We start from the raw sequence: 23,982 nt of genomic DNA, 5'->3' as shown, positions 1-23,982 counted from the left end.
AAATTATTATCTGCATTAAGCATGTGGCATTTAGGACTTAAGAGTCAAGTCTAGTTTGTCTGTTTTCATAATAATGTGCCAAGAATAACAATTTTTATTTGTTCAAAAGTAGAATTTTCTCACTTAAATCATTTCATATTTTTCTTGTCAGGGCCTTTTACAGCCAACTATACAGTATTGGTTGGTCTCATTGTTGAAGGCTGTCAGTGGCCAATTAATGCTTACATTATTTACCATTAACATGCTAAAAAAAAATAAAAATCTACCAGCTAAATGCCTAGAGTGTGTAGGTAAAGGTAATATCTCTAGTTAGCTTGCTTGTAAGCCGAACCATGAAATCATTATTAGGTATAAAGGTATACTACCCTCCTTTCTGAGTAGAGTAGTCTTAGTTACAGACAGATATATTGGTTATCTGTTTGGACTAGTCAACAATTAAAGGAGCTTAGTATAGTGACAGAGTTGTCAAGCCACAACTGGAGATTTGGAAATTTTCAGCTGGAGTTTGGGCCTCATAACTGGAGATTTTTTATCGACATTTTTATCGACGTACGCAATGGTTTTTTTTTTTGGTGTTTAAACTGCATATCTTCTTTTTTTGTTAATGATTCTATACCTTTAAACACCTGCATAGCCATTTTTACTTGATAGAAACAGAAGAAAAGGGGTTTTCAAATATTTATTCATTATATATAGTTCAAGATAAAGTGATCAGTCATCATATATAGTTGGCAAAAAGTATCTCTGCCTAAGCTACATTGTCAACTTTGGTACCACTACTGAACAGTGGTGTTGAATTGGTAGAGTTGTGGACTTTCTGATGGGTAGTTATCTCCATATGTTTGATTAAGTCATTAGGGCCACCATAGTCAGCTTTGCAAGAGGTGTAGCATGCATGGTCTTGACCGTTGGCACTGGACTTGCACCATTTAAAATCATATCTCCAGTCAGAGTTGAATTTGACTAGATACTTGGTCTTTTTTAATTTGCTGCTGTGGTATTTTGTGATAACATACGGTTTGCATTTTGTCAAATTATAAAATTTTAGAATTGTCCAAGACAAACATACTTATATAGGTATTCCATTGGCTTGGATAGAAAACAAGCCATAAATATCATATCTGAGTTGATTTTATTTGTCTTTGAGGTTCAGTAATATAATGTAACTGTTCAATGTTTTCAACAGCATCAAATTAAAGTCGTTGTTTATACAACTCAATCCATTGTCAGTATTTCACTTTTAATCATCTAGGCGTGTGTCTTAAACTAGCTAGTTGATCACCAGGTAATTGTCAATCATCTTTTATTGTTGTATATACAGTCTAATCCTAGTCTGATTACTGCACTAATTACATGTTTACCTTTTGACACAAAATCAATAAGGTTTTTCTCGGACTTTTCCCATATCAATTTCGAGTTTCTCGGACTTTTTCTCTGTCAGTATCAATTTTGTAAACAAAAATGTCTACTGAAAATTTTTCGAGGTTGACATTTTCAAAAAGCGGAAGATTTCAATTTTTAACGGGCGGGACGGAAGAGGGTCTGTAAAGCGGGAGATTTTGACTCCCGCCGGAAGAATCACATTTAAGTTACTTAATAATGACTTCATGGTACAGCTAGCAAGCAAGCTAACCAAATATTATACTACCTTTACCTACACACTCTAGGCATTTTGCTGTAAAATAAAAAAAATTACCTGCTCCGTCATTGTCCTATATAGAAAATCTGTATTCCATTTATTGCCGGATATTCTTTTTATCGTGATGCTGAAAAAAATGATTGTACAAGATAAAACATTTTTATAAATCATATAGTACATAAATAGTATACATCCACACATGTTCCCCCTAAAAGAAATTGTTAACAATGGACACTAAATTTCCTGTATTTAATCACTTCTTATTGTGAAATTTATCAAAATTTTAATTCATACCAAAATATATGTTAGCTGCTTAATTGTTCGTTCGAGACATTTAATTCACCAACATAATAATAAAAAAAACACCTCAAAAATACATTGAACAGTGAACTACTTTATTTCGTGTTTTACCATTTCTAGGCCACTTCACGGCTATTTAATTTTGCGTTACTAATGGTTCTGTGAGCAAAGCTTAAATCCCCCTTCAACCCCCCCCCCCCCCCCTCACCCCCCACAAAAAATAAATAAAACATGCACAAGAAAAAGAATGTAGAACTCAGAATCTATGATTTTATTAATTTTTGAACCCCAAAAAAAAAACTTGGAGACCTGTCCATGATGCCACTTATAAAATTAATTCATTCAAATATTAAATGCAGGTTGTAAAGATGAAGAACAAATGACATATGTAGAAACTAGAATGGAGGACTTGGAAGATATAGACACCCCAATCAAACATGACGACTACGAAATACAGGACTGCTTACGACTTTTTAGCGGAGATGGACCTGCCAGGCAGTTTGAAGGTGGTCAACAACGAGGGGGAAATTACCCATGTCTTTGTGGAGTTCATGCTGAACAACATACCAATCTACTCCATTGCTTCCATGTTTCCGCTCAAGATTTGGATGACAGATGCAGGTTGGCCACTTCATCAAATTCCCTACAGAAATTGAAAAAAGGCTGTCCAAACCCCTATCAAAACCTGAAAAAAGTTGAAATCATGACAGAGTTAGACTGCAGGAAAATTGATTTTGACTGTTCCCTTAAACCAGACCTTCAAGCTATTTTGACTACGACACTGCATGGTATTTGTAGACCACCAGCATTGATGACAAACAGTCTACACCTGACATCACAAGATCTAAACATTGGAAAATATGAAATTCTTGGCTGTGAACCCCTACATGATTTAACGAATGTAATCCAAAACGTAATTACAGAGTTACCGTTTCATATCTCTGATTCATCCGTTCAAAAGCAGTTTTCAAATTTTTCAAACAGCACAATTGGTGACAAAAACCAGATCAAAGGATCAGATGCTCGTCTGTTTTTAATTAAATTGGCCCAGTTTCATCCGATTTACATGGTAATGGAAAAATAAAAAATAGAGGACAACATTATGCAGCTTATAAATTCCCTTGTTGAAATTGTTAACATTTCATACCTTCCCAGTGAATCAAGAACACCTAAGATGATTTTAAGAATTTTCAATCAGGCTTTAATATTTGGTATAGTATGCAGGAATGTCATTGGAAAACCATTAAAAATGACGTCTAGAAAGTTTTACGGCAGTCATTTTCATAGTGTCACAGTCCATCTTCCCAACACTTTTAGAATTTTCTCTTTACGATCTGTTCACACTGAACAAGAGGAAAGATGTTTTGGCGACTTAAGAAGAATTTCGGAAATGACGACCAACAGACAACCCAAATGTATTGCTGACAATGCTATGCTAAGGTTCAATAGTCAGCAGAACGCACCTGATAAACCAGAGTCATTTAATTACAGGATTCAACAATAAGTAGGCAGGCAAGGCTGTTGCCAGAAAGACCAAGATCTACATTTTCAGCAGAACTAATCAATAAGCGACCTTCCTTTGTACAATGCCATCTGGAGAGAATTGCAGATTTCATGTTGCAGGGTCAAGATGTCTGGTGGTCTTTCGAAAATGGAGGGTTGGTCTTTTTTGATGGCCCAAATGATCCCTCCTCAAGACCTGAGGGACCTCCACTTCACCATTTCAGATCATCTGGCCTGAAAGACGAGGAACAAATTTTGAAAAATGCTTGGGCTAAGGTAGTCGATAAATTTGAAAGTGGGTATTTACTGCTACCTTTAAAAAAACTGAAGGTGTTTGATGATGATGGAAATTCAAAAAATGTGTCTTGGTGTGTAAAACACACATTGAAAGGTACTTTCATCATGTTCATAATATGTTTTTTGAATACATTAAATAAAAGGAATATTTGTTTTATTCTTCTAAAAGTATATATTTGTGCACTGCTAACATGCATCATTTTTTTTATAATCTATAAATTTCTCTTTTACAGAAGACAATGCATCAGATATCACCATCAGTTACCAGCCTGACAGACAAGATTATGAAGGTAAAATTATGGTACCAAAGAATCATTTATATATATTTATTAATTAACTACACTGTTATTGGACTTAATATGATGAAAACTGCCTATGCAATATAAAGGTGTCAACTCGGCCAATACAGAATAACTCGGCCAATATAGATTTTTTTTCTGTATTGGCCGAGTTCTGATCCGGCCAATACAGGATTTCGGAACGTCTCTAGTTTTTAGATCGAAAGTCACGATACACACACAAACTGAAAGTAAACAGTTGTTTGGAAGACGCAGTTTTCATTTACTCACCATAAACATGCTGAAACGTTCAGTATGGCATATATTTCAGGCTAAAGACGCTCACATTCATTTAAAAAGCATTTTGAAAGCAGACGATGGAATTATTTCAGGTTTGGGGAACGAGTAGATTATCACAAAGTTCATTTCTTGTCGACCTCATAATTTTACGATTGTACAAATCGATTTACTGTTTACTTTCGCTTCTTATGTTTTGTAAACTGTCATTTATTTTTAAACCCGAACCAGGCATATGCATTCTGGAAGGGTGACCTGTAATTGTGCAAATCTTCGTTCTTTGGTCAGTTGGCTTATGGATAGTTGTCTACATTATTTTTTTTTAAATATATTCAATTTGTTTCTGCATAACACATGCAATGGCAGTACCTTTCCAATTACTATTTATGTGTTGCGTCTAAATTTAAATTGTAACACTTTATAGTGACTGGAAAGGGTAGAAAAATTCATCAGATGACAAAATGCTGAAGACACCTGGAAACTGCACCAGATCATTAGATATTGCATCTTATAAAAAGAAACTGAGATTTGGATAGTTCCACTTCAAGGTAAAAATGTTTATCTCTTGTGAAATGAAATAAAAAAAATATTGTAACACTGTAGTTAATTAATAAAGATACTATTACGTGTATTTCTGAATTGGCCTTGTTATTGGTCCTCGGCCAGCTGGGATTGGCCCTAGGCTTTGCCTCAGGCCAATACAGCAAGCCTCGGACCAATAACAAGGCCAATACAGAAATACTCACGTAATAATATCATAGTATTATTAAATTTGAATAAATATATACATACAATCACGGTCATCCGATGTAAAAATCATTATTATTAGAAGGAGATGACCCATTCAAGCTACATGTTTATTAAAAAACTAATGATCAACAAATGTGATTTTTTCCCATAAAATGGGTACATTTTTCCCATAATATGTTGTACTGTTACACCACTGTCCCAGGTTAGGGGAGGGTTGGGATCCCGCTAACATGTTTAACCCCACCACATTCTGTATGTATGTGCCTGTCCCAAGTCAGGAGCCTGTAATTCAGTGGTTGTCGATTGTTTGTGTTACATAATTATTTGTTTTTTGTTCGTTTTTTTTACATAAATTAGGCCGTTAGTTTTCTCGTTCGAATTGTTTTACATTGTCATTACGGGGCCTTTTATAGCTGATTGTGCGGTATGGGTTTTGCTCATTGTTGAAGGCTGTACGGTGACCTATAGTTGTTAATTTCTGTGTCATTTGGTCTCTTGTGGAGAGTTGTCTCATTGGCAATCATACCACATCTTCTTTTTTATATTTACATGTACATACATGTCCTGCATTAGTTACAAGTCAGTCATTTTTAATATTAAAGCAAGAGAAAATTTGGATCATGATTAATGAGAGAAGCACTTACCTTTTTTGCAGCTATTACAATTACCAAAGACGAACCAATGGATCAAATTAGGGACTCTAGTCATCTGCCAGTAGATGAATTTACTGATTCAAATGATGAGGTCAGCAATGCCATGGAGGAAGGGTGTACACTTCTGAAAGTGAAACCCTCTCGTCATTCTGGTAAGCTTCTCCTGAAAATTACAGGAAATAAAACATAATATATACTTCTTCAAAAAAATAAAGTCAACAGTTTTCCTTATTATTGAATTATTTATAATTAATGTAATTGCAAGCTTTGTTTTGATTTATGGGTTTTAAATGTCTACCTTTATTGTGTCAATTCTCTTTCCATTTTTTTCTTCTTCGTTTAATATTGAAGTGTATACTATCAACAGTTAATATATATTATATATGATCTCAGTTATTGAAATATTATGTAATTTCTTATACATCTTAAAAGCATAAATCCCATGGTGAAAATGTAAATAAATAAATATGCAAACATTCCTTCATTTCCTTAAAACAGATCCACCTGAAGTACATGTACTAGCAGTTGACCATCAAAGAAAACAACAACAGAACTCTGAAACCAAGGACAAGTACAAATCCTACATTGAAGGTAAACAATTTTGCTAACCACACATTTCATTATGATGATTATAGGCAGAACAACTGATATACCTGATCGTTGTTTGAAGTAGTATGTCATTTTTGTATATGGTATTTACATATTTTGATTTGGATGGCAGATCTTTGAATGATTCATTTAATTTGTACACATTTAGAAGACTACATACAGTATTAAAAGATAAAAATCCCTCCAATCACAGTATTATCATTATTAACAATCTCAATGTCATACCTGACCATAAAAAAAATAACATTTCAAGATTTGTTGACCAACAAATTTTGTTGAATGAAGTATAGCGACCTGTAGTTGTTTAATTCTGTGTTGATTTGGTCTCTAGTGTAGAGATATCTTATTGGCAATCATAACACTTCTTTCTATTCTTATACCTCCACATCATTCAGATATACAGGATATATATAAAATATGTTTTAATTTCAGTTTTGAGATGAGCTGTACAACATAACAGCACTGATGCCAATGAAAACCTGATCACCAAACCAAAACCATTACCAGGTAGGTTACACAATCTTCATTTTCTAATACTGATCAGATATATCGAAGCCAATAATTTTCTTCTATGTTGTTTCTATGTAAAATTCAGCTAATAAACCACTATCATGCAAAAGGAAATTATTTGATTCTGAAATTTCCAACCAAGAATTTGGTAAGTAGTAATATTATTACTTGAACTTTGGTAATAAGTTAATAAGAGCAAAATAAGAAGTGAAATGACATTTCTGAAGAGTTATTTCTAAATAAAATTTGTAATACAAAATTAATATAATGCATGTTGTTAATCAATATTGCTACAAGTTGTGTGCTAAATTAAAGATTATTATTAGTATGCAGACTAAGTTACTCACTGCATGCAGCAGCATCTAATATTTTAGGAATAAAACATACATTTTTATGTAGCTATTTTTCTAGTTTGACTGAATTAAAAAAATATTAAAAAAAAAAATACTTGTAAGAAGGGATGTACGTGAAAATTCAGTATAATTTTACTAAGTATATACCTTTTTATGCTTCAGCATCACGTAGAAAGAAGACAACATTCGACCTGGTTGTCCAACTACTTGGCCCATCATCAGATGTGGAAGACTGCATTAAGTACAGGGAATTGAAGCTAAAACACCCCGGTCATAAATCCTTTATATCGGCTTTTGATCAATCTTTCTCCAAGCTACAGATTCAGGTCAGCAAGAAATATTTTGCCCTGAAAGAAGAGACAACAAAAGATGATGGAAAGGAGAACCGGGAGAATTTGTTAGCTGACAAGGAGATTGCTCAAAAGCTGCTTGATCACTGGTGAATGTACTACTTTTAATGTCCAGTGCACTACATAATAATTCTTAAATGTTACATATAAAATAATTTTACAAAATGCCATACCTACTTAAGTTATAAAATAAGGAGATGTGGTATGATTGCCAATGATACATTTATCTACAATTGACCAAAAGGACATACGTTTAGAAGTTAGCAGCTATTGGTCACTGTGCAGCACAAGAAATTTAAGAAAAAACTATTTTCTAAATTCTACATATACTACCTTTTTTACTATTTAACTATAGTTATTTCTTAAAAACATCCAGTGTATACGCAAGTTATGTCAGTTATGTATCATACACTTTGAATTTATATTTCAATAAATACAAGAAATGTGGTTTGAGTGCCAATGAGACAACTCTCTCATCCATGTCACAATTTGTAAAAGTAATTATAGGTCAAAGTGAGGTCTTCAACACAGATCCTTGGCTCACACCGAACAGCAAGCCATAAAGGGCCCCAAAAATGACATTTGTAAAACCATTTGAACGGGAAAACCAATGGTCTAACCTTTCTAAAAAACAAGAAACAAGAAACACTTGTAAACCACATCAACAAACGACTACTAAACATCAGGTTCCTGACTTAGGACCGGTGCAAACAAATGTAATGGGTTTAAGTTCAGATAAATTATATATTGTTTTAGCCTCTTGGCCATGTTGGCAGGTATTTAACATCAAGTGGCAAATATCACATGCATATAAGAACTAGAACATGTTAATTTCATACGAATATGAACCCTGCTTTATTTTATACTCAGTAACCGCTACATTAATCATGTTAATGTACATTTAATAGTGAATTGATCAATCATAAAATTGTATAATGAGCACTTTAATATGTAAAATGGTGCACTGGATATTTTTATATAAATGTGCACCCTTAGTGGCTTGGATCATAAGGCTATTTTCATAAAGGCAAAAAACATAAAAAAGGGGAAGGGGGCAGGTTGTTTAGAGGGTACCCTGGCAACACTTTCAAACAATGGATAATTACAAACTACCATAACTGAATATGTGTGTTGAATCCTCCGAATAATTCCTACTGCTGATGTATAACTATATATAATATTAGGGCTGGAAAATTTATACAGTATGAAATAGGAGACAAAAAATAAGGAAATGTGATATAATTGCAAATGACACAATTATTCCTCAGATAGCCATACAAACAGACTAGAATGTAATTTTAGATCATTGTTCAGGAGGGCCTTTAGCAATGAGCAAAACCTATACTAAGAAGCAAGATACAATTGAACCTGGCGTGAACAAATTGAGAAATGATTCAAACCAGTAAATCTATATCCTGATTTGTGCTAAAGCAAAATATCAAAAAATATGGCAGACAGCATCCCATGTAAACAACAGGCAATTACAAAAAGACAAAACAAATGGAAAATCAGAACCGTTTTAATTGCTGCTCTTCCATGTGAACCTTAGTCACAATTTGACCTTCGATAGGAGCATTTACTAAAACCTTGTTGCAACTACATTCATTTACAAAGCCTGCCCCTGTTTTTTAAATAGACCTTGTGGTTAATATGAAAGGATTTATGAAGGGGACCTCTTCAATAGACAAACATGGCTGTAGCTGTATTCTGACATCTTCAGTATAAACTGTTTGAAATTAATATATTTTGTAATTAAGTCCAGGAGACTGCATATCTATAAATCTGCAGAAAAACCTTATCAAGAATGTAATATTGAGACTCATTGGTGTAAAAAATGGGAACTGAAGTCAAGTACATGTCAGATTTTAAAATAGTTTCATACAATTGCAAGTTTGATTCAAATACAATTTTCAAATATTTTAGGTTTAAGACTATAATGAGAATGTTCAATTCCAGTTTGGTTCAATAATAAGCATGGTTAGAAGCTTTTTCCTAAATTCTTTTTTTCAAAACAGTGAATACAGTATCAGGCCTCATTACCTGTACTTAGGTTACCGCCATGAGTACAACCAGAGATTTATACCAAGTTTCCAATAACATCAGGATGATATCACTGTCAGGATATGACAGAAATTTAACTAATATGACACAAAAATATACTGGATATGACAATGATTTACTCGATAATCCCAGGGGTGCGGAAATTCGAAGTTCAACCAATAGGACAAGTACATCCATGCAACGGGACAAGTATTTTTAAACAAGTTATAAAGACAACATCTGAATTTAAGAGTCCTTCCTTAAACCATTTGATATGACTAGTATACCATGGGTCAGTGTGGTTGTTCCGCGCTTTACCTTTCATTCTTAAAATAATAGGAAAAAGTCATTGATAGGGTTCTGAAAGAATTAAGGGTCAGTGTGGGTTTTTCTACGCTAAACCCATATTCCAATCTTTGCTCAATAGGAAATGTTGAAAGAGACACAAAAATCATGAAATACCAAGTCCACCCTGTATCTAGAATTTAGAAGGAGACGTTTATACAGACTTGCTAGATAAAAGCATAGGCAGGCTGGATGATGCATTGGCCTTTCAGTACCAGACACCCCTGGGATATGATAACATAATTTACTGGATATGACATAGCAATTCACTGGATTTGACAACAATTAATGGATATGACTTGACTCAATAATGTCACACTGACATGCACTGTAGTCATCATGGTAATATTATTATTTTCCTTTCTAAAAAAGGTAATGTTAATCTTTGCCATTTTATTAGGTATCCAGGTGATGGTTAAAATATCTGGTCATCTAAAATGTGTATAGGAAACAGTATCATGGTAGGTTGGCCATAGGGTTGGTCATGTGATTTATTATGATCTGTACCATTTTGAACTAAATTATGACAAGTGTTTTAGCTTCTCATCTCGGATTTCATAAATTTTCTGCTAAATTTCTAGCTTTTTTATAACTAATTTTAATGTTTATAATCATTAATAAAGTTTAAACATGATGTTAATGTTTTGTACACAGTTCTTGTGTGCATTAATAATTTCTCTTTTTGAAGAGTTAATTAAGTTTAAAATATTCTTATATAAATAAAGACTGAAAAAATAATAAAATAATTTAACTTAATAATAAAGTACCAGAAATTGAAAAAAGGACCAACAATAAAATCATAATGACTGGCAATATAACAAAAATATACCAATTTTTTTTCAAATTGCAAATTAATTAATTTTTTTGTTTCAAAAAAGGTGTAATAAAAAAAGTGGTTTCAAAGAAGAAGTATTAAAAACAGTGGTTTCAGAGAAGATGTAAATGGCATTTAAGGGTTTACTTGCTGTGTAAAATTCTCCATACTTCATTTCATGCCATATTTTGTATTGCATTATTTCATCAGTCTAAGTCAAGCACCTTCAGGAAATTCTGATATTAAATGAATCTGATTGTTTTCTCTCCTTCGAACAAAAGTTATTTATAAATAGAGTAAATGATAAATATGCGAATAAGTCATATTCTTTTTTAATTTAAACAGGTTAATGTTTTAAAAATATCAATTATGTCTGCATGTGACAATATTTCTTCAAATAATGGCAAGCATTTAATTTGTTAAAACCGTAAAAATAAAAAGTAATTGAAACCACTATAGTTTCTTCAGACTAAAAAATAAAGGTGGGCAGCAAACATGGGAAAGTTATGTAATCATTTTGCTATATAAATTACAATTAATACATAAATAGAAATCTAACTAATTTTTACACAGCAATTTTATTAAAGTGAACAGTATAAAAAAGGTTCCTCTTGGACTGAAATTTGCAATGTGGTGGTGGGTGGGGAATGCAGCCAAGATATGTAAAATCTTGCCAGACACAAGCCTGGAAAGAGGGTAACTTCAATCAATATGGAAGTGACCTTCTGAATGCAGAGTGAACCACCATAAGAAGTAATAATCTAGTTTAGTGTAATTTTTCAGAATATAAATTTGTTAAAATTAAGGGGTCATCCACATATTAATTGTCAACCATTTTCCAAAGTGTACAAAACATATACTTTTTCAGACCCCCACCCTCCCTCAAAAAAGTGTACATCAACCATTTTCAGATATTAGACTATAATCAATCATTCTTAATAAAAAGAATATCCTGTCTATTATCATAATTATAATTTAGTTTAATATAGAAATTTGCATTAAAAATAAACTGAATCATATAACTGTTTTATTGTATGACATGTATCTGTGATGCTTGCATATAATTTGAAACATGCTACTTTTAATGTACAATTTCACATTATTTTCAAACCCATAGATGATAAATAGCTTCATCGAGGTAATAAAAACTGAACCCTGTGGAAACGAAAATATTCCAGAAATTAAAAAAAAGTGTACGGTAAAAATGTTTGATTTTTTAACCCCCTCCTCCCAAGTGTACGTTTTGTACACTTTGGAAAATGATTGACAATTATTATGGATGACCCCTAGGCTAACAGAAAGCACTTTGAAAATGTTGCAACAAGAGAGATCTATAGAGATTTACTGCAGATCATTCAGTTTTATATTTGTTGGAAATCAATTTTCGAAGATTTCATTGGTGAACCTAATCAAAAACGTTCAATATAGTTACGTACAAATTCTCCTTAGGCTAGTATGTAAGCTTTTACTAAACTACAAATGTAAGAAACCACGAAAAAGTGATGAATCCACAGCATATTATAATTTTGGAATTCTTTTTAACTTTCACTTCATGAAAACTCTAAGACACTACAATTTCAGAGTTCTAATGCATGTTTGTCTAGGAACAACCCTTACTTGTCATGCTTGTATTATTATGAAAAACTTGAAAATAAAATTTAGGAGATGTTCTATAATTGCCAATGAGAAAACAATCCAACAGAATCCAAATGACATGAATTTAATCAATTAGAGGTAAATATACATCCTTCGACAATGAGCTGAAACCATACTTAAGAGATAACTGTATTGTATTTGAAGCTTTGCGGACGTCCATCGGTAGTTTTACTGTCGAAAATTTAGTTTACCTGGCGAACGCGTAGCGGAGACAGATAAACGGGTATTTGCGACAGTAAAACTACTGATGGACGTCCGCAAAGCTTCAAATACAATACAGTTATTTCTATTCTAATCAAAACAAGTACATAATTCAATTTCAATCATTATTTCAGTGTAAAACTTTCATTTAAGAAAATTCTGCGAAAAGATGTTATCTTCTTTGGCCCCTAAACTAGGTGACATCATAGGTATGCTTCCGGCGTCAAACGTAAAAACCGGGCGGTTTCTGGCTTCTTGACCGCTTCAGAATGTAATAAAATTTGATAAAAAGAAAAATTTCTAGGTGCAACAAGTGGGTGTTTTGCTTATTATTGTAGAAATTGCATGTCAATACATTCCGCAATTCAAAATGTCGGCTTCCTTAGTTACAGACAATAAGATAGAGAATTTTACTCTTACTGTCATCCAATCAGAACCATTGATACAAAATAATTGCATTAGAATATGTAGTAAGAGTACTCGTCATGGACAAGTCAAATCAGACCTTTACTCATCTGGAAGAATTAGTGGCCCAAAATTTACAAATGAATTTTGAATTTAGTATTACTTGTATTTAAAATATTGAAATAGTTTTGTAACACAATAAAATTGTTATTAGTGATATTTGTATAATATAAACATATAAAATCAGAAGATGTGGCATGCTAATTCTCAGTAAAAAAAACCAATTCACAGAGAAGTTCTCAATTTAACTATAGGTCACAGTGTGGCCACATTGAGAAAAACCCATACAGCATAAAAGAGGGACGAAAGATACCAGAGGGACAGTCAAACTCATAGATCGAAAACAAACTCACAACACCATGGCCAAATATAAAAAGACAAACAGACAAATAATAGTACAGATGACAAAATATAGAAAACTAAAGACTAAGCAACACGAACCCCACCAAAAACTTGTTTATCTCAGGTGCTCCGGAAGGGTAAGCAGGTCCTGCTTGTACATAAGCTACATGTGTGTAAGGCCTCAAACATGTCAAATGACAAATGTAAAGCAATTCAATTGAAAAAGATATGAATAAAAGGAGCATACTGGTGGGGGGGATCTGACCTTTATTGGGACTCCAGTTGTTTTTAAGCTTGGGATTTTGGGATTGATACTTTCGGGATCCGGGAATTCTTTTTTCGAATTTCGGGATTTAAATTTCTTTAAATTCGGGACCTCGGGATCAGGACCTATCCGACCCCCCCCCCCCCCCCCCCCCCCCCGACTGCATAGATCAAGGAGATAGAAATCCAACAAAACATTCAAAGGACATCTAGAGGGCAATTTTGCTATATTTTCACTGCTAAATGATGCCAGACAAAATGCGAGATTAATTATTAAAATTTTTAGAAAGAGCTGTGTACATGTCATATATGAATCAGTTAGGAGATTGGAGTCCTTATATTAATGAGATAGTCGTACTCATCAAGACCTATTATTTGCATAAATAGAATCACTCCACAATTTCTTAATTTACAGTATAAAAATTGCAATTTGCACACACGCAAAGGAAGTTTCCCCCTTTTCAGTGAAAAATTTGGTTCATTATACAATGGAATCACTGACGATTGACCTGAGAGGGCCCCCTCTTACATGTCTTAGGCAGTCAGTGGACCCCACTTATAAAAATTCCTGGATCCAGCACTGAAACTAACAGTTTTGTTTTCATTTATAATATAATTAACAACACTTCTCTGATTAATGAACTGTTTATTATGAAGCTTATTGGTTCATTAAAGTTTCGTCTAGACCATGATAGTTGAAGGAAGGACTCTTAAACCAGTTTTACATGCAAATAACCATCCCCCTTTTTCACCGTTTTGGACCATATGCTACTACGGATGCTAATTTTTGTATGTATCAAATAAGGCCAAATAAAATAGTACATGTGCGGTTCCAGTTACATGTAAAAAAAAAAAAAAGCTAGGGTATATTGGTCGTGATTTTTCATAATTTTATGGTGTTTTTTTTTCAAATATTTTCGAGTCTATGGGAGCAACATTCCGACTTAGACAGTGCTTAATGAAAAATGAAAAAAAAAAAAACTTTATGGTAGGCTATTATTGAGACTAAACAGTAGGGTTTGTAGTTTAACTGGTAGACTGATTTCTTCTGTCCCTATATTAAATGCATACATGTATATATTTCTTAATTTCTATTTGCTTTTTGTTGATTTTGGTATTTTACTATTTATTTTTTTTTATATTTTTTATACATTTTTCGGCCATCCGTACCTATGAACACTAATAGCATGAATAAATAAGCGTTTTTTTCTATATTTTCATACTTACTATGATCAACGATCTTTCGGAGTATAGAAAATCCACTTTTTAAAACTTGACGAGAAATGAAAGTAGAATGTAATAATTAAAATGTTAAAAAAGTGGATATTCTACTCAATAATTTTCCCATCTTAACCTACATGTAGTTTGATAGATTGTAGCAGTAAGCACCCCTCTTTTTTTACAGAACAGATATTATTAATCTATAATATTATAGAAAAAAAGGTACATTGTCATATGATTGTAACAATAAGAATATATAGAAAAATAAGGAGATGTTGTATGATCGCCAATGAGGCAAATATCGATCACTGCAAGGCCTTCACAAGTCCATCATAAGACAAACTCATAATTTCCCTCGAGGGGACCACTTCAATACTTAATTGATAGGGGGTGGGGTGCCATTGCGATTCTGTTACCCCACCCTTATCATATAATTAGGATCTTAAAAAATGTAACTTTTTCCCATATTGGTCATGTTGGTTGAGTTTTCAGTGGAATATTTTTGGCTAAGATTCTGGAAGTAAAATATTTACTTACAGCAAGACTTCTGAAAAAAATGACAGGGCTTGTCATACAAATATATACAAGCCATTGGAAGTTTTTAATGACCTTATTTTATATTTTTGATATTTTTCCACACCTATTCACATACATGTATTCTCAAGCTGGAGAAAGACTTATTCAGTGACTGCTAGGCTGATGCCCTAGACAAGTAAAAATTTTATATGAACTATCAAGTTTTTGAAAAACTTTGCTTAGACACATAAATAAAATGTCGGAATACTGGTCTTCTTTACTAGTAGTCAGAAAAGTTTTTGGTGCAGACTACCTATTCCAGCAGCTCATAATATCACTGTGTGTAAAGGAATCATTCCTGAGTCATTCCCATACCATATAGTGAGCTAAAAATTTGTAATATAAGGACAACACTTAATTACAGACTCCCAGGTTTAGACAGGCACATAACAAATGTTGTGTATTAACTTTATTCATTTTTGCATGCTCTGGGATCAACCCTCATCTTACCTATTTCACTGTGGATCTTGAAGGCACTAAATATTCATCTGGCAGTTATGTGTACACACATGGAAATAAAGTAAGGATAACATTAGTCAAAATAATTATGATGTCTTGCAAGGCTATTTTAATTTTTTTTCTGGGTGTCCCAGAAAAAAATTAAAATAGCCTTGCAAGACATCATAATTATTAGGACTAGGACAATATGTTATCACTGCCAGATTGCCAATGAGACTGGCCTATCCATCAGAGACCAAATGAAGTAAATATAAGTAACTATTGGTTCCAATAATGCATTCAACAATGAACAAAACCCATAATTCATAGCAAGCTAGTATACTAAAATAAGTAAGGCCCAGACAAAACAAAACATAACATAATTCAAACAAGAAAACTGACAGCCTGATTTATCAACACGACTACAAAAGAACAAATATGATATTGGCAACAACAGTCAGCTCCTGACTTCAGAGAAGCACATACAGAATAAGACAGGGTTTTGTCTAGGCATGGTTGAACATGTTGAAAATAGGGGGGGGGGGGGTAATTAATCCTCCTCCAGTCCAATTAATTATGACTTTGAAAGGCTATTTTACCATGTTTACTTCTAATCTATGATATCTTGATAGGCCGATTTAATTTTTGTTACTGGATCATAAAAATATAAATTGATCACCAGACATGATTACCTGAATATGGACAAGCTAGGTGCACACACAAAAATGGAACAATTTTCACGAAGCAACAGAGCAACGCTGTGAATGGTGTCTTGACAATCGGGAATGCAAGTGGTAGAAACACTAGTATACACATTTATTTCATCCGCTACTCTATTAATTTAAAAAAGGGAGTCAATTATACCTTTTTATATATTTCCCCCCTGTTGATCTGACCACGTGTAGCATGATTGCCATGAAGCAAAACTCGTTTTTTCTAATTCCCTACCTCTTGTCGTCTACTGAAATGAATGAAATACAAAGTAAACAACTTACATTCATTAATGCTTACATATTTTGTAGCTGTCACTTACTTCTGTCAGGGTTCAGGCAAGGTGCTTTCTATTCTGCAAACTTCAAGCATCTAAAGACGGCGATCGGCTTCTGATTGGTTGCTTCTCGGAAGTAGGGCGGGGTCTAATCCCAGCAATACAAACATCTATTGTAACCATTTATAATACAGTTTCAGCACAAAAATGCCGTAATCGTGTTTTAATAATCAAATGACATCATACCAGTATCCCTTTTTTTTCCGCGTGCACGCATGCAATTTGTATTCAACAATTTTATCGATGGACACTGCTTACGGAATCCGCCATTGATGAATATATAATGAGGTAATTGCGGAGTTACCTACCCCTGACAAAAAGTCCGCGAAATTCGGCGAAATTGCCTTGACATCACTGCGCAGAAAAATGTGGAAAAATTATCAATATATGTTATTACATTCTATACAATTATCTTTCGAATATGGTCGATTTAAGGTCACTTCTGAATGAATTATCCAAAAAGTGGTAAAATTTACTGAAAAATAATGCAATTTTTTAATAAAGCTGTGGTTGGTTTAATTTGAATTCGAATACAATTGTCAAAACATATTAGAAAATTATCTCAATCAAATGACCGATTTAAGGTAACATCAAATACAATTATCAAAAAAGTTGTCAAATTTACAGTAAAATGTGAAAAAAAAATATAAATACACCGATGACAGGTTTGGTGTTACATTCATACAATTTCTATCAAATATGGTCGATTTAAGGTTTCATCTAATACAATTATCCAAAAAGTGGTTAAATTAACTGAAAAATGTAAACTGTTAGACAAAGCTATGTTGGTCATGTTTACATCTAATAGAACTGTCAGTACATCTGAGAAAATTATCTTGATCAAATGACCGATTTAAGGTAACATCAAATATAATTATCAAAAAAGCTGCAAATTTATAGTAAAATGTGGAAAAATTATCAATACTCCGATGGCAGGTTTGGTGTTACATTCTATACAATTATCTTTAAAATATGGTCGATTTAAGGTAATATCTGAATTAATTATCCAAAGAGTGGCAAAAATTACTGTAAGATGTTGGATTTTTTTAATAAAGCTGTTGTTGGTTCAAGTTTCCTTTTAATACAATTGTCAATACATAAAAGAAAATCATCTTGATCAAATGACCGATTTAAGGTAACATCAAATATAATTATCAACAAAGCTGTTAAATTTACAGTAAAATATGGAAAAATTATCAATAGACTGATGGCAGGTTTGGTGTTACGTTCTATATAATTATCTTTAGAATATGGTCGATTTTATGTAACATCTGAATGAATTATCCAAAAAATGGCAAAATTTACTGGAGAATGTTGTAATATTTTTAATAAAGCTGTGGTTGGTTCAAGCTTATTTCTAAAACAATTGTCAAAATATATTAGAAAATTATCTTGATCAAACGACCGATTCGAGGTAACTTGAGATACAATTATCAAAACAGTTGTCAAATTTACAGTAAAATGTGGAAAATTATCAATACACTGATGACAGGTTTGGTGTTACATTTTATACAAATATCTATAAAATATGGTCAATTTGAAGTTTCATCTAATACAATTATCCAAAAAGTGGTTGAAGTAATTCAAAATTGTAAAATTTTCAACAAAGCTGTGGTTCGTCATCTGATACAACTGACAGTACATCTCAGAAAATGATATGGAACAAATGACCGATTGAAAGTAACATCAAATATAATAATCAGAGAAGTAGTCAAATTTACAGTAAAATGTGGAAAATTATCAATACACCGATGGCAGGTTTGTTATTACATTCTATACAATTATCTTTCGAATATGGTCGGTTTAAGGTCACTTCTGAATGATTTATCCAAAAAGTGGTAAAATTTACTGAAAACTAATGCAATTTTTTAATAAAGCTGTGGTTGGTTTAATTTGAATTCGAATACAATTGTCAAAACATATTAGAAAATTATCTCAATCAAATGACCGATTTAAGGTAACATCAAATACAATTATCAAAAAAGTTGTCAAATTTACAGTAAAATGTGAAAAAAAATTTAAATACACCGATGACAGGTTTGGTGTTACATTCATACAATTTCTATCAAATATGGTCGATTTAAGGTTTCATCTAATACAATTATCCAAAAAGTGGTTAAATTAACTGAAAAATGTAAACTGTTCAACAAAGCTATGTTGGTTCATGTTTACATCTAATAGAACTGTCAGTACATCTGAGAAAATTATCTTGATCAAATGACCGATTTAAGGTAACATCAAATGTAATTATCAAAAAAACTGAAAATTTATAGTAAAATGTGGAAAAATTATCAATACTCCGATGGCAGGTTTGGTGTTACATTCTATACAATTATCTTTAAAATATGGTCGATTTAAGGTAATATCTGAATTAATTATCCAAAGAGTGGCAAAAATTACTGTAAGATGTTGGATTTTTTTGATAAAGCTGTTGTTGGTTCAAGTTTCCTTTTAATACAATTGTCAATACATAAAAGAAAATCATCTTGATCAAATGACCGATTTAAGGTAACATCAAATATAATTATCAACAAAGCTGTTAAATTTACAGTAAAATATGGAAAAATTATCAATAGACTGATGGCAGGTTTGGTGTTACGTTCTATATAATTATCTTTAGAATATGGTCGATTTTATGTAACATCTGAATGAATTATCCAAAAAATGGCAAAATTTACTGGAGAATGTTGTAATATTTTTAATAAAGCTGTGGTTGGTTCAAGCTTATTTCTAAAACAATTGTCAAAATATATTAGAAAATTATCTTGATCAAACGACCGATTCGAGGTAACTTGAGATACAATTATCAAAACAGTTGTCAAATTTACAGTAAAATGTGGAAAATTATCAATACACTGATGACAGGTTTGGTGTTACATTTTATACAAATATCTATAAAATATGGTCAATTTGAAGTTTCATCTAATACAATTATCCAAAAAGTGGTTGAAGTAATTCAAAATTGTAAAATTTTCAACAAAGCTGTGGTTCGTCATCTGATACAACTGACAGTACATCTCAGAAAATGATATGGAACAAATGACCGATTGAAAGTAACATCAAATATAATAATCAGAGAAGTTGTCAAATTTACAGTAAAATGTGGAAAATTATCAATACACCGATGGCAGGTTTGTTATTACATTCTATACAATTATCTTTCGAATATGGTCGGTTTAAGGTCACTTCTGAATGATTTATCCAAAAAGTGGTAAAATTTACTGAAAAATAATGCAATTTTTTAATAAAGCTGTGGTTGGTTTAATTTGAATTCGAATACAATTGTCGAAACATATTAGAAAATTATCTCAATCAAATGACCGATTTAAGGTAACATCAAATACAATTATCAAAAAAGTTGTCAAATTTACAGTAAAATGTGAAAAAAAATTTAAATACACCGATGACAGGTTTGGTGTTACATTCATACAATTTCTATCAAATATGGTCGATTTAAGGTTTCATCTAATACAATTATCCAAAAAGTGGTTAAATTAACTGAAAAATGTAAACTGTTCAACAAAGCTATGTTGGTTCATGTTTACATCTAATAGAACTGTCAGTACATCTGAGAAAATTATCTTGATCAAATGACCGATTTAAGGTAACATCAAATGTAATTATCAAAAAAACTGAAAATTTATAGTAAAATGTGGAAAAATTATCAATACTCCGATGGCAGGTTTGGTGTTACATTCTATACAATTATCTTTAAAATATGGTCGATTTAAGGTAATATCTGAATTAATTATCCAAAGAGTGGCAAAAATTACTGTAAGATGTTGGATTTTTTTAATAAAGCTGTTGTTGGTTCAAGTTTCCTTTTAATACAATTGTCAATACATAAAAGAAAATCATCTTGATCAAATGACCGATTTAAGGTAACATCACTATAATTACCAACAAAGCTGTTAAATTTACAGTAAAATGTGAAAAAAAATATAAATACACCGATGACAGGTTTGGTGTTACATTCATACAATTTCTATCAAATATGGTCGATTTAAGGTTTCATCTAATACAATTATCCAAAAAGTGGTTAAATTAACTGAAAAATGTAAACTGTTCAACAAAGCTATGTTTGTTCATGTTTACCAGTCAGGGGCATTACTTAAACAAGTAATTTTTGTTAGTTCCTTATATAGGTAATTTTTGTTTTTAAAAATTATAAAATTACTCAATGGAGTTATTTTAAATTTCAACAGAAGCATGGACTAAATGTAGTTTTCATGAATTTTTACATCATTTAATATCATAAAATGAAGAATTTATTAGATTTTAGAGGAGTATAGAGATAAACGCTTACTTTAAAAATAATGACAAAAATATTACTTGAATAAGTTATTTTATACATCTGTGAAAGAATTAGTAATAACACTTATTTAAGGAACATATGTAAGTGTTTTCGGTTACAAATTATAAATAATTCCAAGTCTTACTTAAATCACAAGTTTCTATCTAGTATTTATATCTGTCTACCTTCAAGATTTTTGAGGAAAATGATATTGTAATAGTCACAAGAGACCAATCTTTGACCCAAAAGCGTCGATATGAAAGATAAGTGCGTCAGAAAGACAATAAGTGTTTCAGAAAGATTAGAGTTTATATTTCATGGGAAAAATAACCAGATGACCGTGATAATTTGTTAAAGCTAGTAAAATCTGTATAGTTGGACACCTATAAAAATAATATTTAAAAAAGTTACTTATATAAGTAATATTTAAAATAGCCTCGTTTTCAACATTACTTGTATAGGTATTTTTAAATGTTACTTGTTTAAGTAATGCCCCTGACTGTTTACATCAAATAGAACTGTCAGTTCATCTGAGAAAATTATCTTGATCAAATGACCGATTTAAGGTAACATCAAATATAATTATCAACAAAGCTGTTAAATTTACAGTAAAATATTGAAAAATTATCAATACACTGATGGCAGGTTTGGTGTTACGTTCTATATAATTATCTTTAGAATATGGTCGATTTTATGTAACATCTGAATGAATTATCCAAAAAAGGCAAAATTTACTGGAGAATGTTGTAATATTTTTGATAAAGCTGTGGTTGGTTCAAGCTTATTTCTAATACAATTGTCAAAATATATTAGAAAATTATCTTGATCAAACGACCGATTCGAGGTAACTTGAGATAGAATTATCAAAACAGTTGTCAAATTTACAGTAAAATGTGGAAAATTATCAATACACTGATGACAGGTTTGGTGTAACATTTTATACAAATATCTATAAAATATGGTCAATTTGAAGTTTCATCTAATACAATTATCCGATAAGTGGTTGAAGTAATTCAAAATTGTAAAATTTTCAACAAAGCTGTGGTTCGTCATCTGATACAATTATCAAAAAAGTTGTCAAATTTACAGTAAAATGTGAAAAAAAATATAAATACACCGATGACAGGTGTCACAGGGTGACTTTGTTTACTCACATATATGTTGTTATTTTGGTTGTTAATTCTATTTCGATTTGCAGAACGTCAGTATCTTATAAATGCTATATTCTGCAGACTTCGGTGTATAATACATGTCCACATTTTACATCTAATTAATTAAGTAGTGTCCACTATTTACTTGGGCATTTACCTGTAAACTTGTCGAACGGGTTGAGTAACAGTGATACCTGTATTTGATGAGCTGACTATTCACTCTCAGGTAACACCTTAACGAGTCAAGGTGTGGTCAGAAATGTTTGTATAAAGTTAGTTTACAATGTGGCGTGGACACACACACTGGATTTCTGAGGTAGGATTCAATTTATTCTTATTTATTTAATCATTATTCGTTCTAAAGTGTTCAGTTTTCTGCAACAACGCAAATATAGAATAATTATTTCAATTGTAATTGTAATTTTTGACATTGCTATTTTATAAATGTAATAAGTTAATTAATGTTCATTATAATGAAAGTTTAACACGGTTATATGTTTCCGGCTGTAGTAAATATTCGAGTATCGAAATTGTTTGGTATTTTAGGAACGTTTGCGTACGATAATGCAATGATGTATGTATCTCCATAAGTATGTAAAGTAATATGCAACGTATAAGAATAAATGTATATTCAGCGTTAAAAGCTGTATATTGTGTGTAGTAATTGTATAATGATAGTATACAATAAAGTCAATTATGTGACTTGTAAAGTAAGGCATTGTACGATATGCCGTAGTTTGTATTGTGTATAGTAAGGCATTATACGATATGCCGTAATTATTTGTGTATAAGTAATGCATTATTCAATATGCTATAATCTTCTATAGATTGAACATAAGTAGTCGTACTAAGTATTTGTCATTATTTATGCGACATGTGTAATACATAAACATATGTATATTTCTTAAGTATAGTATTGTATCTTAACGTACAGTATGTATTTCAATAGGTCCCAGTTTGCGGGCTAGGTGTATGTAGTTTTGTATTGTAAAGTATGGAGATATAGTACAGATGGTGGTGAAACCTGTTGACAGTGCGGCGTTCCGTGTTTATCATCAATAGTTTGGCAACATAGAATATTTGGAGTCGAGTCTAGACAATAGGGCAGCCGTAATGTGTACACCGCTTATGTTGGGCCAGTTTTGTGTAGTTACCGAAAACCAAATACGTAAAATTCCGTAGTATCGTTTATCCAGATTTCATAGTTTAATATAAAGAAGAAGGAACAGTTCATTAAACATTTGACAGTATTATTTCATTTGATTTCATCTATTTATATTTGTAAATTTGTACCTAATTAAATTGTTATTTTGTTTAAAGTAGTAGTCATTTATTATCTGTAAGTACAAACTCCTAAGTCAGCTCTCGTCTATCCGTGACAATTGGTGTCAGAAGTGGGATTTGTTTAAAAGGCTTAGAGAGTTTTCATTAAATTTAAATTTTCAATCTTATGTATTTTTGATTGTATTTTTTTTTCACCATGTATTTTTCCATTTGTATTGTTTTATTATATATTTGAATTGTATAGCTTCAGGTGTTTGTGAGGAGAACTGAATATTTGGGACCCAGATTTCACAGTTGTGTCTAT

General features: G+C 31.8%; 2 long non-coding RNA genes across 2 annotated transcripts; one reads left to right on the top strand and one right to left on the bottom strand.

Moving 5' to 3' along the window:
* Positions 1 to 5,795: 5,795 nt before the first annotated feature.
* Positions 5,796 to 16,810, bottom strand: LOC127713917 (uncharacterized). The gene is made up of 3 exons (XR_007987538.1): positions 16,766 to 16,810; positions 7,337 to 7,536; positions 5,796 to 5,880 (listed from the first exon to the last, which is right to left on the bottom strand). It is a non-coding gene; the product is annotated as an uncharacterized LOC127713917 (long non-coding RNA).
* A 5,566-nt stretch (positions 16,811 to 22,376) lies between these two features.
* On the top strand, positions 22,377 to 23,713 carry LOC127713916 (uncharacterized). The gene is made up of 2 exons (XR_007987537.1): positions 22,377 to 22,710; positions 23,344 to 23,713. It is a non-coding gene; the product is annotated as an uncharacterized LOC127713916 (long non-coding RNA).
* The last annotated feature ends 269 nt before the right edge of the window (positions 23,714 to 23,982 follow it).

Source organism: Mytilus californianus, unplaced genomic scaffold (assembly GCF_021869535.1).
Source record: "Mytilus californianus isolate M0D057914Y unplaced genomic scaffold, xbMytCali1.0.p SCAF_89, whole genome shotgun sequence".
NCBI classification, from domain to species: domain Eukaryota; kingdom Metazoa; phylum Mollusca; class Bivalvia; order Mytilida; family Mytilidae; genus Mytilus; species Mytilus californianus.
This window is presented reverse-complemented; position numbering and strand designations above follow the sequence as displayed.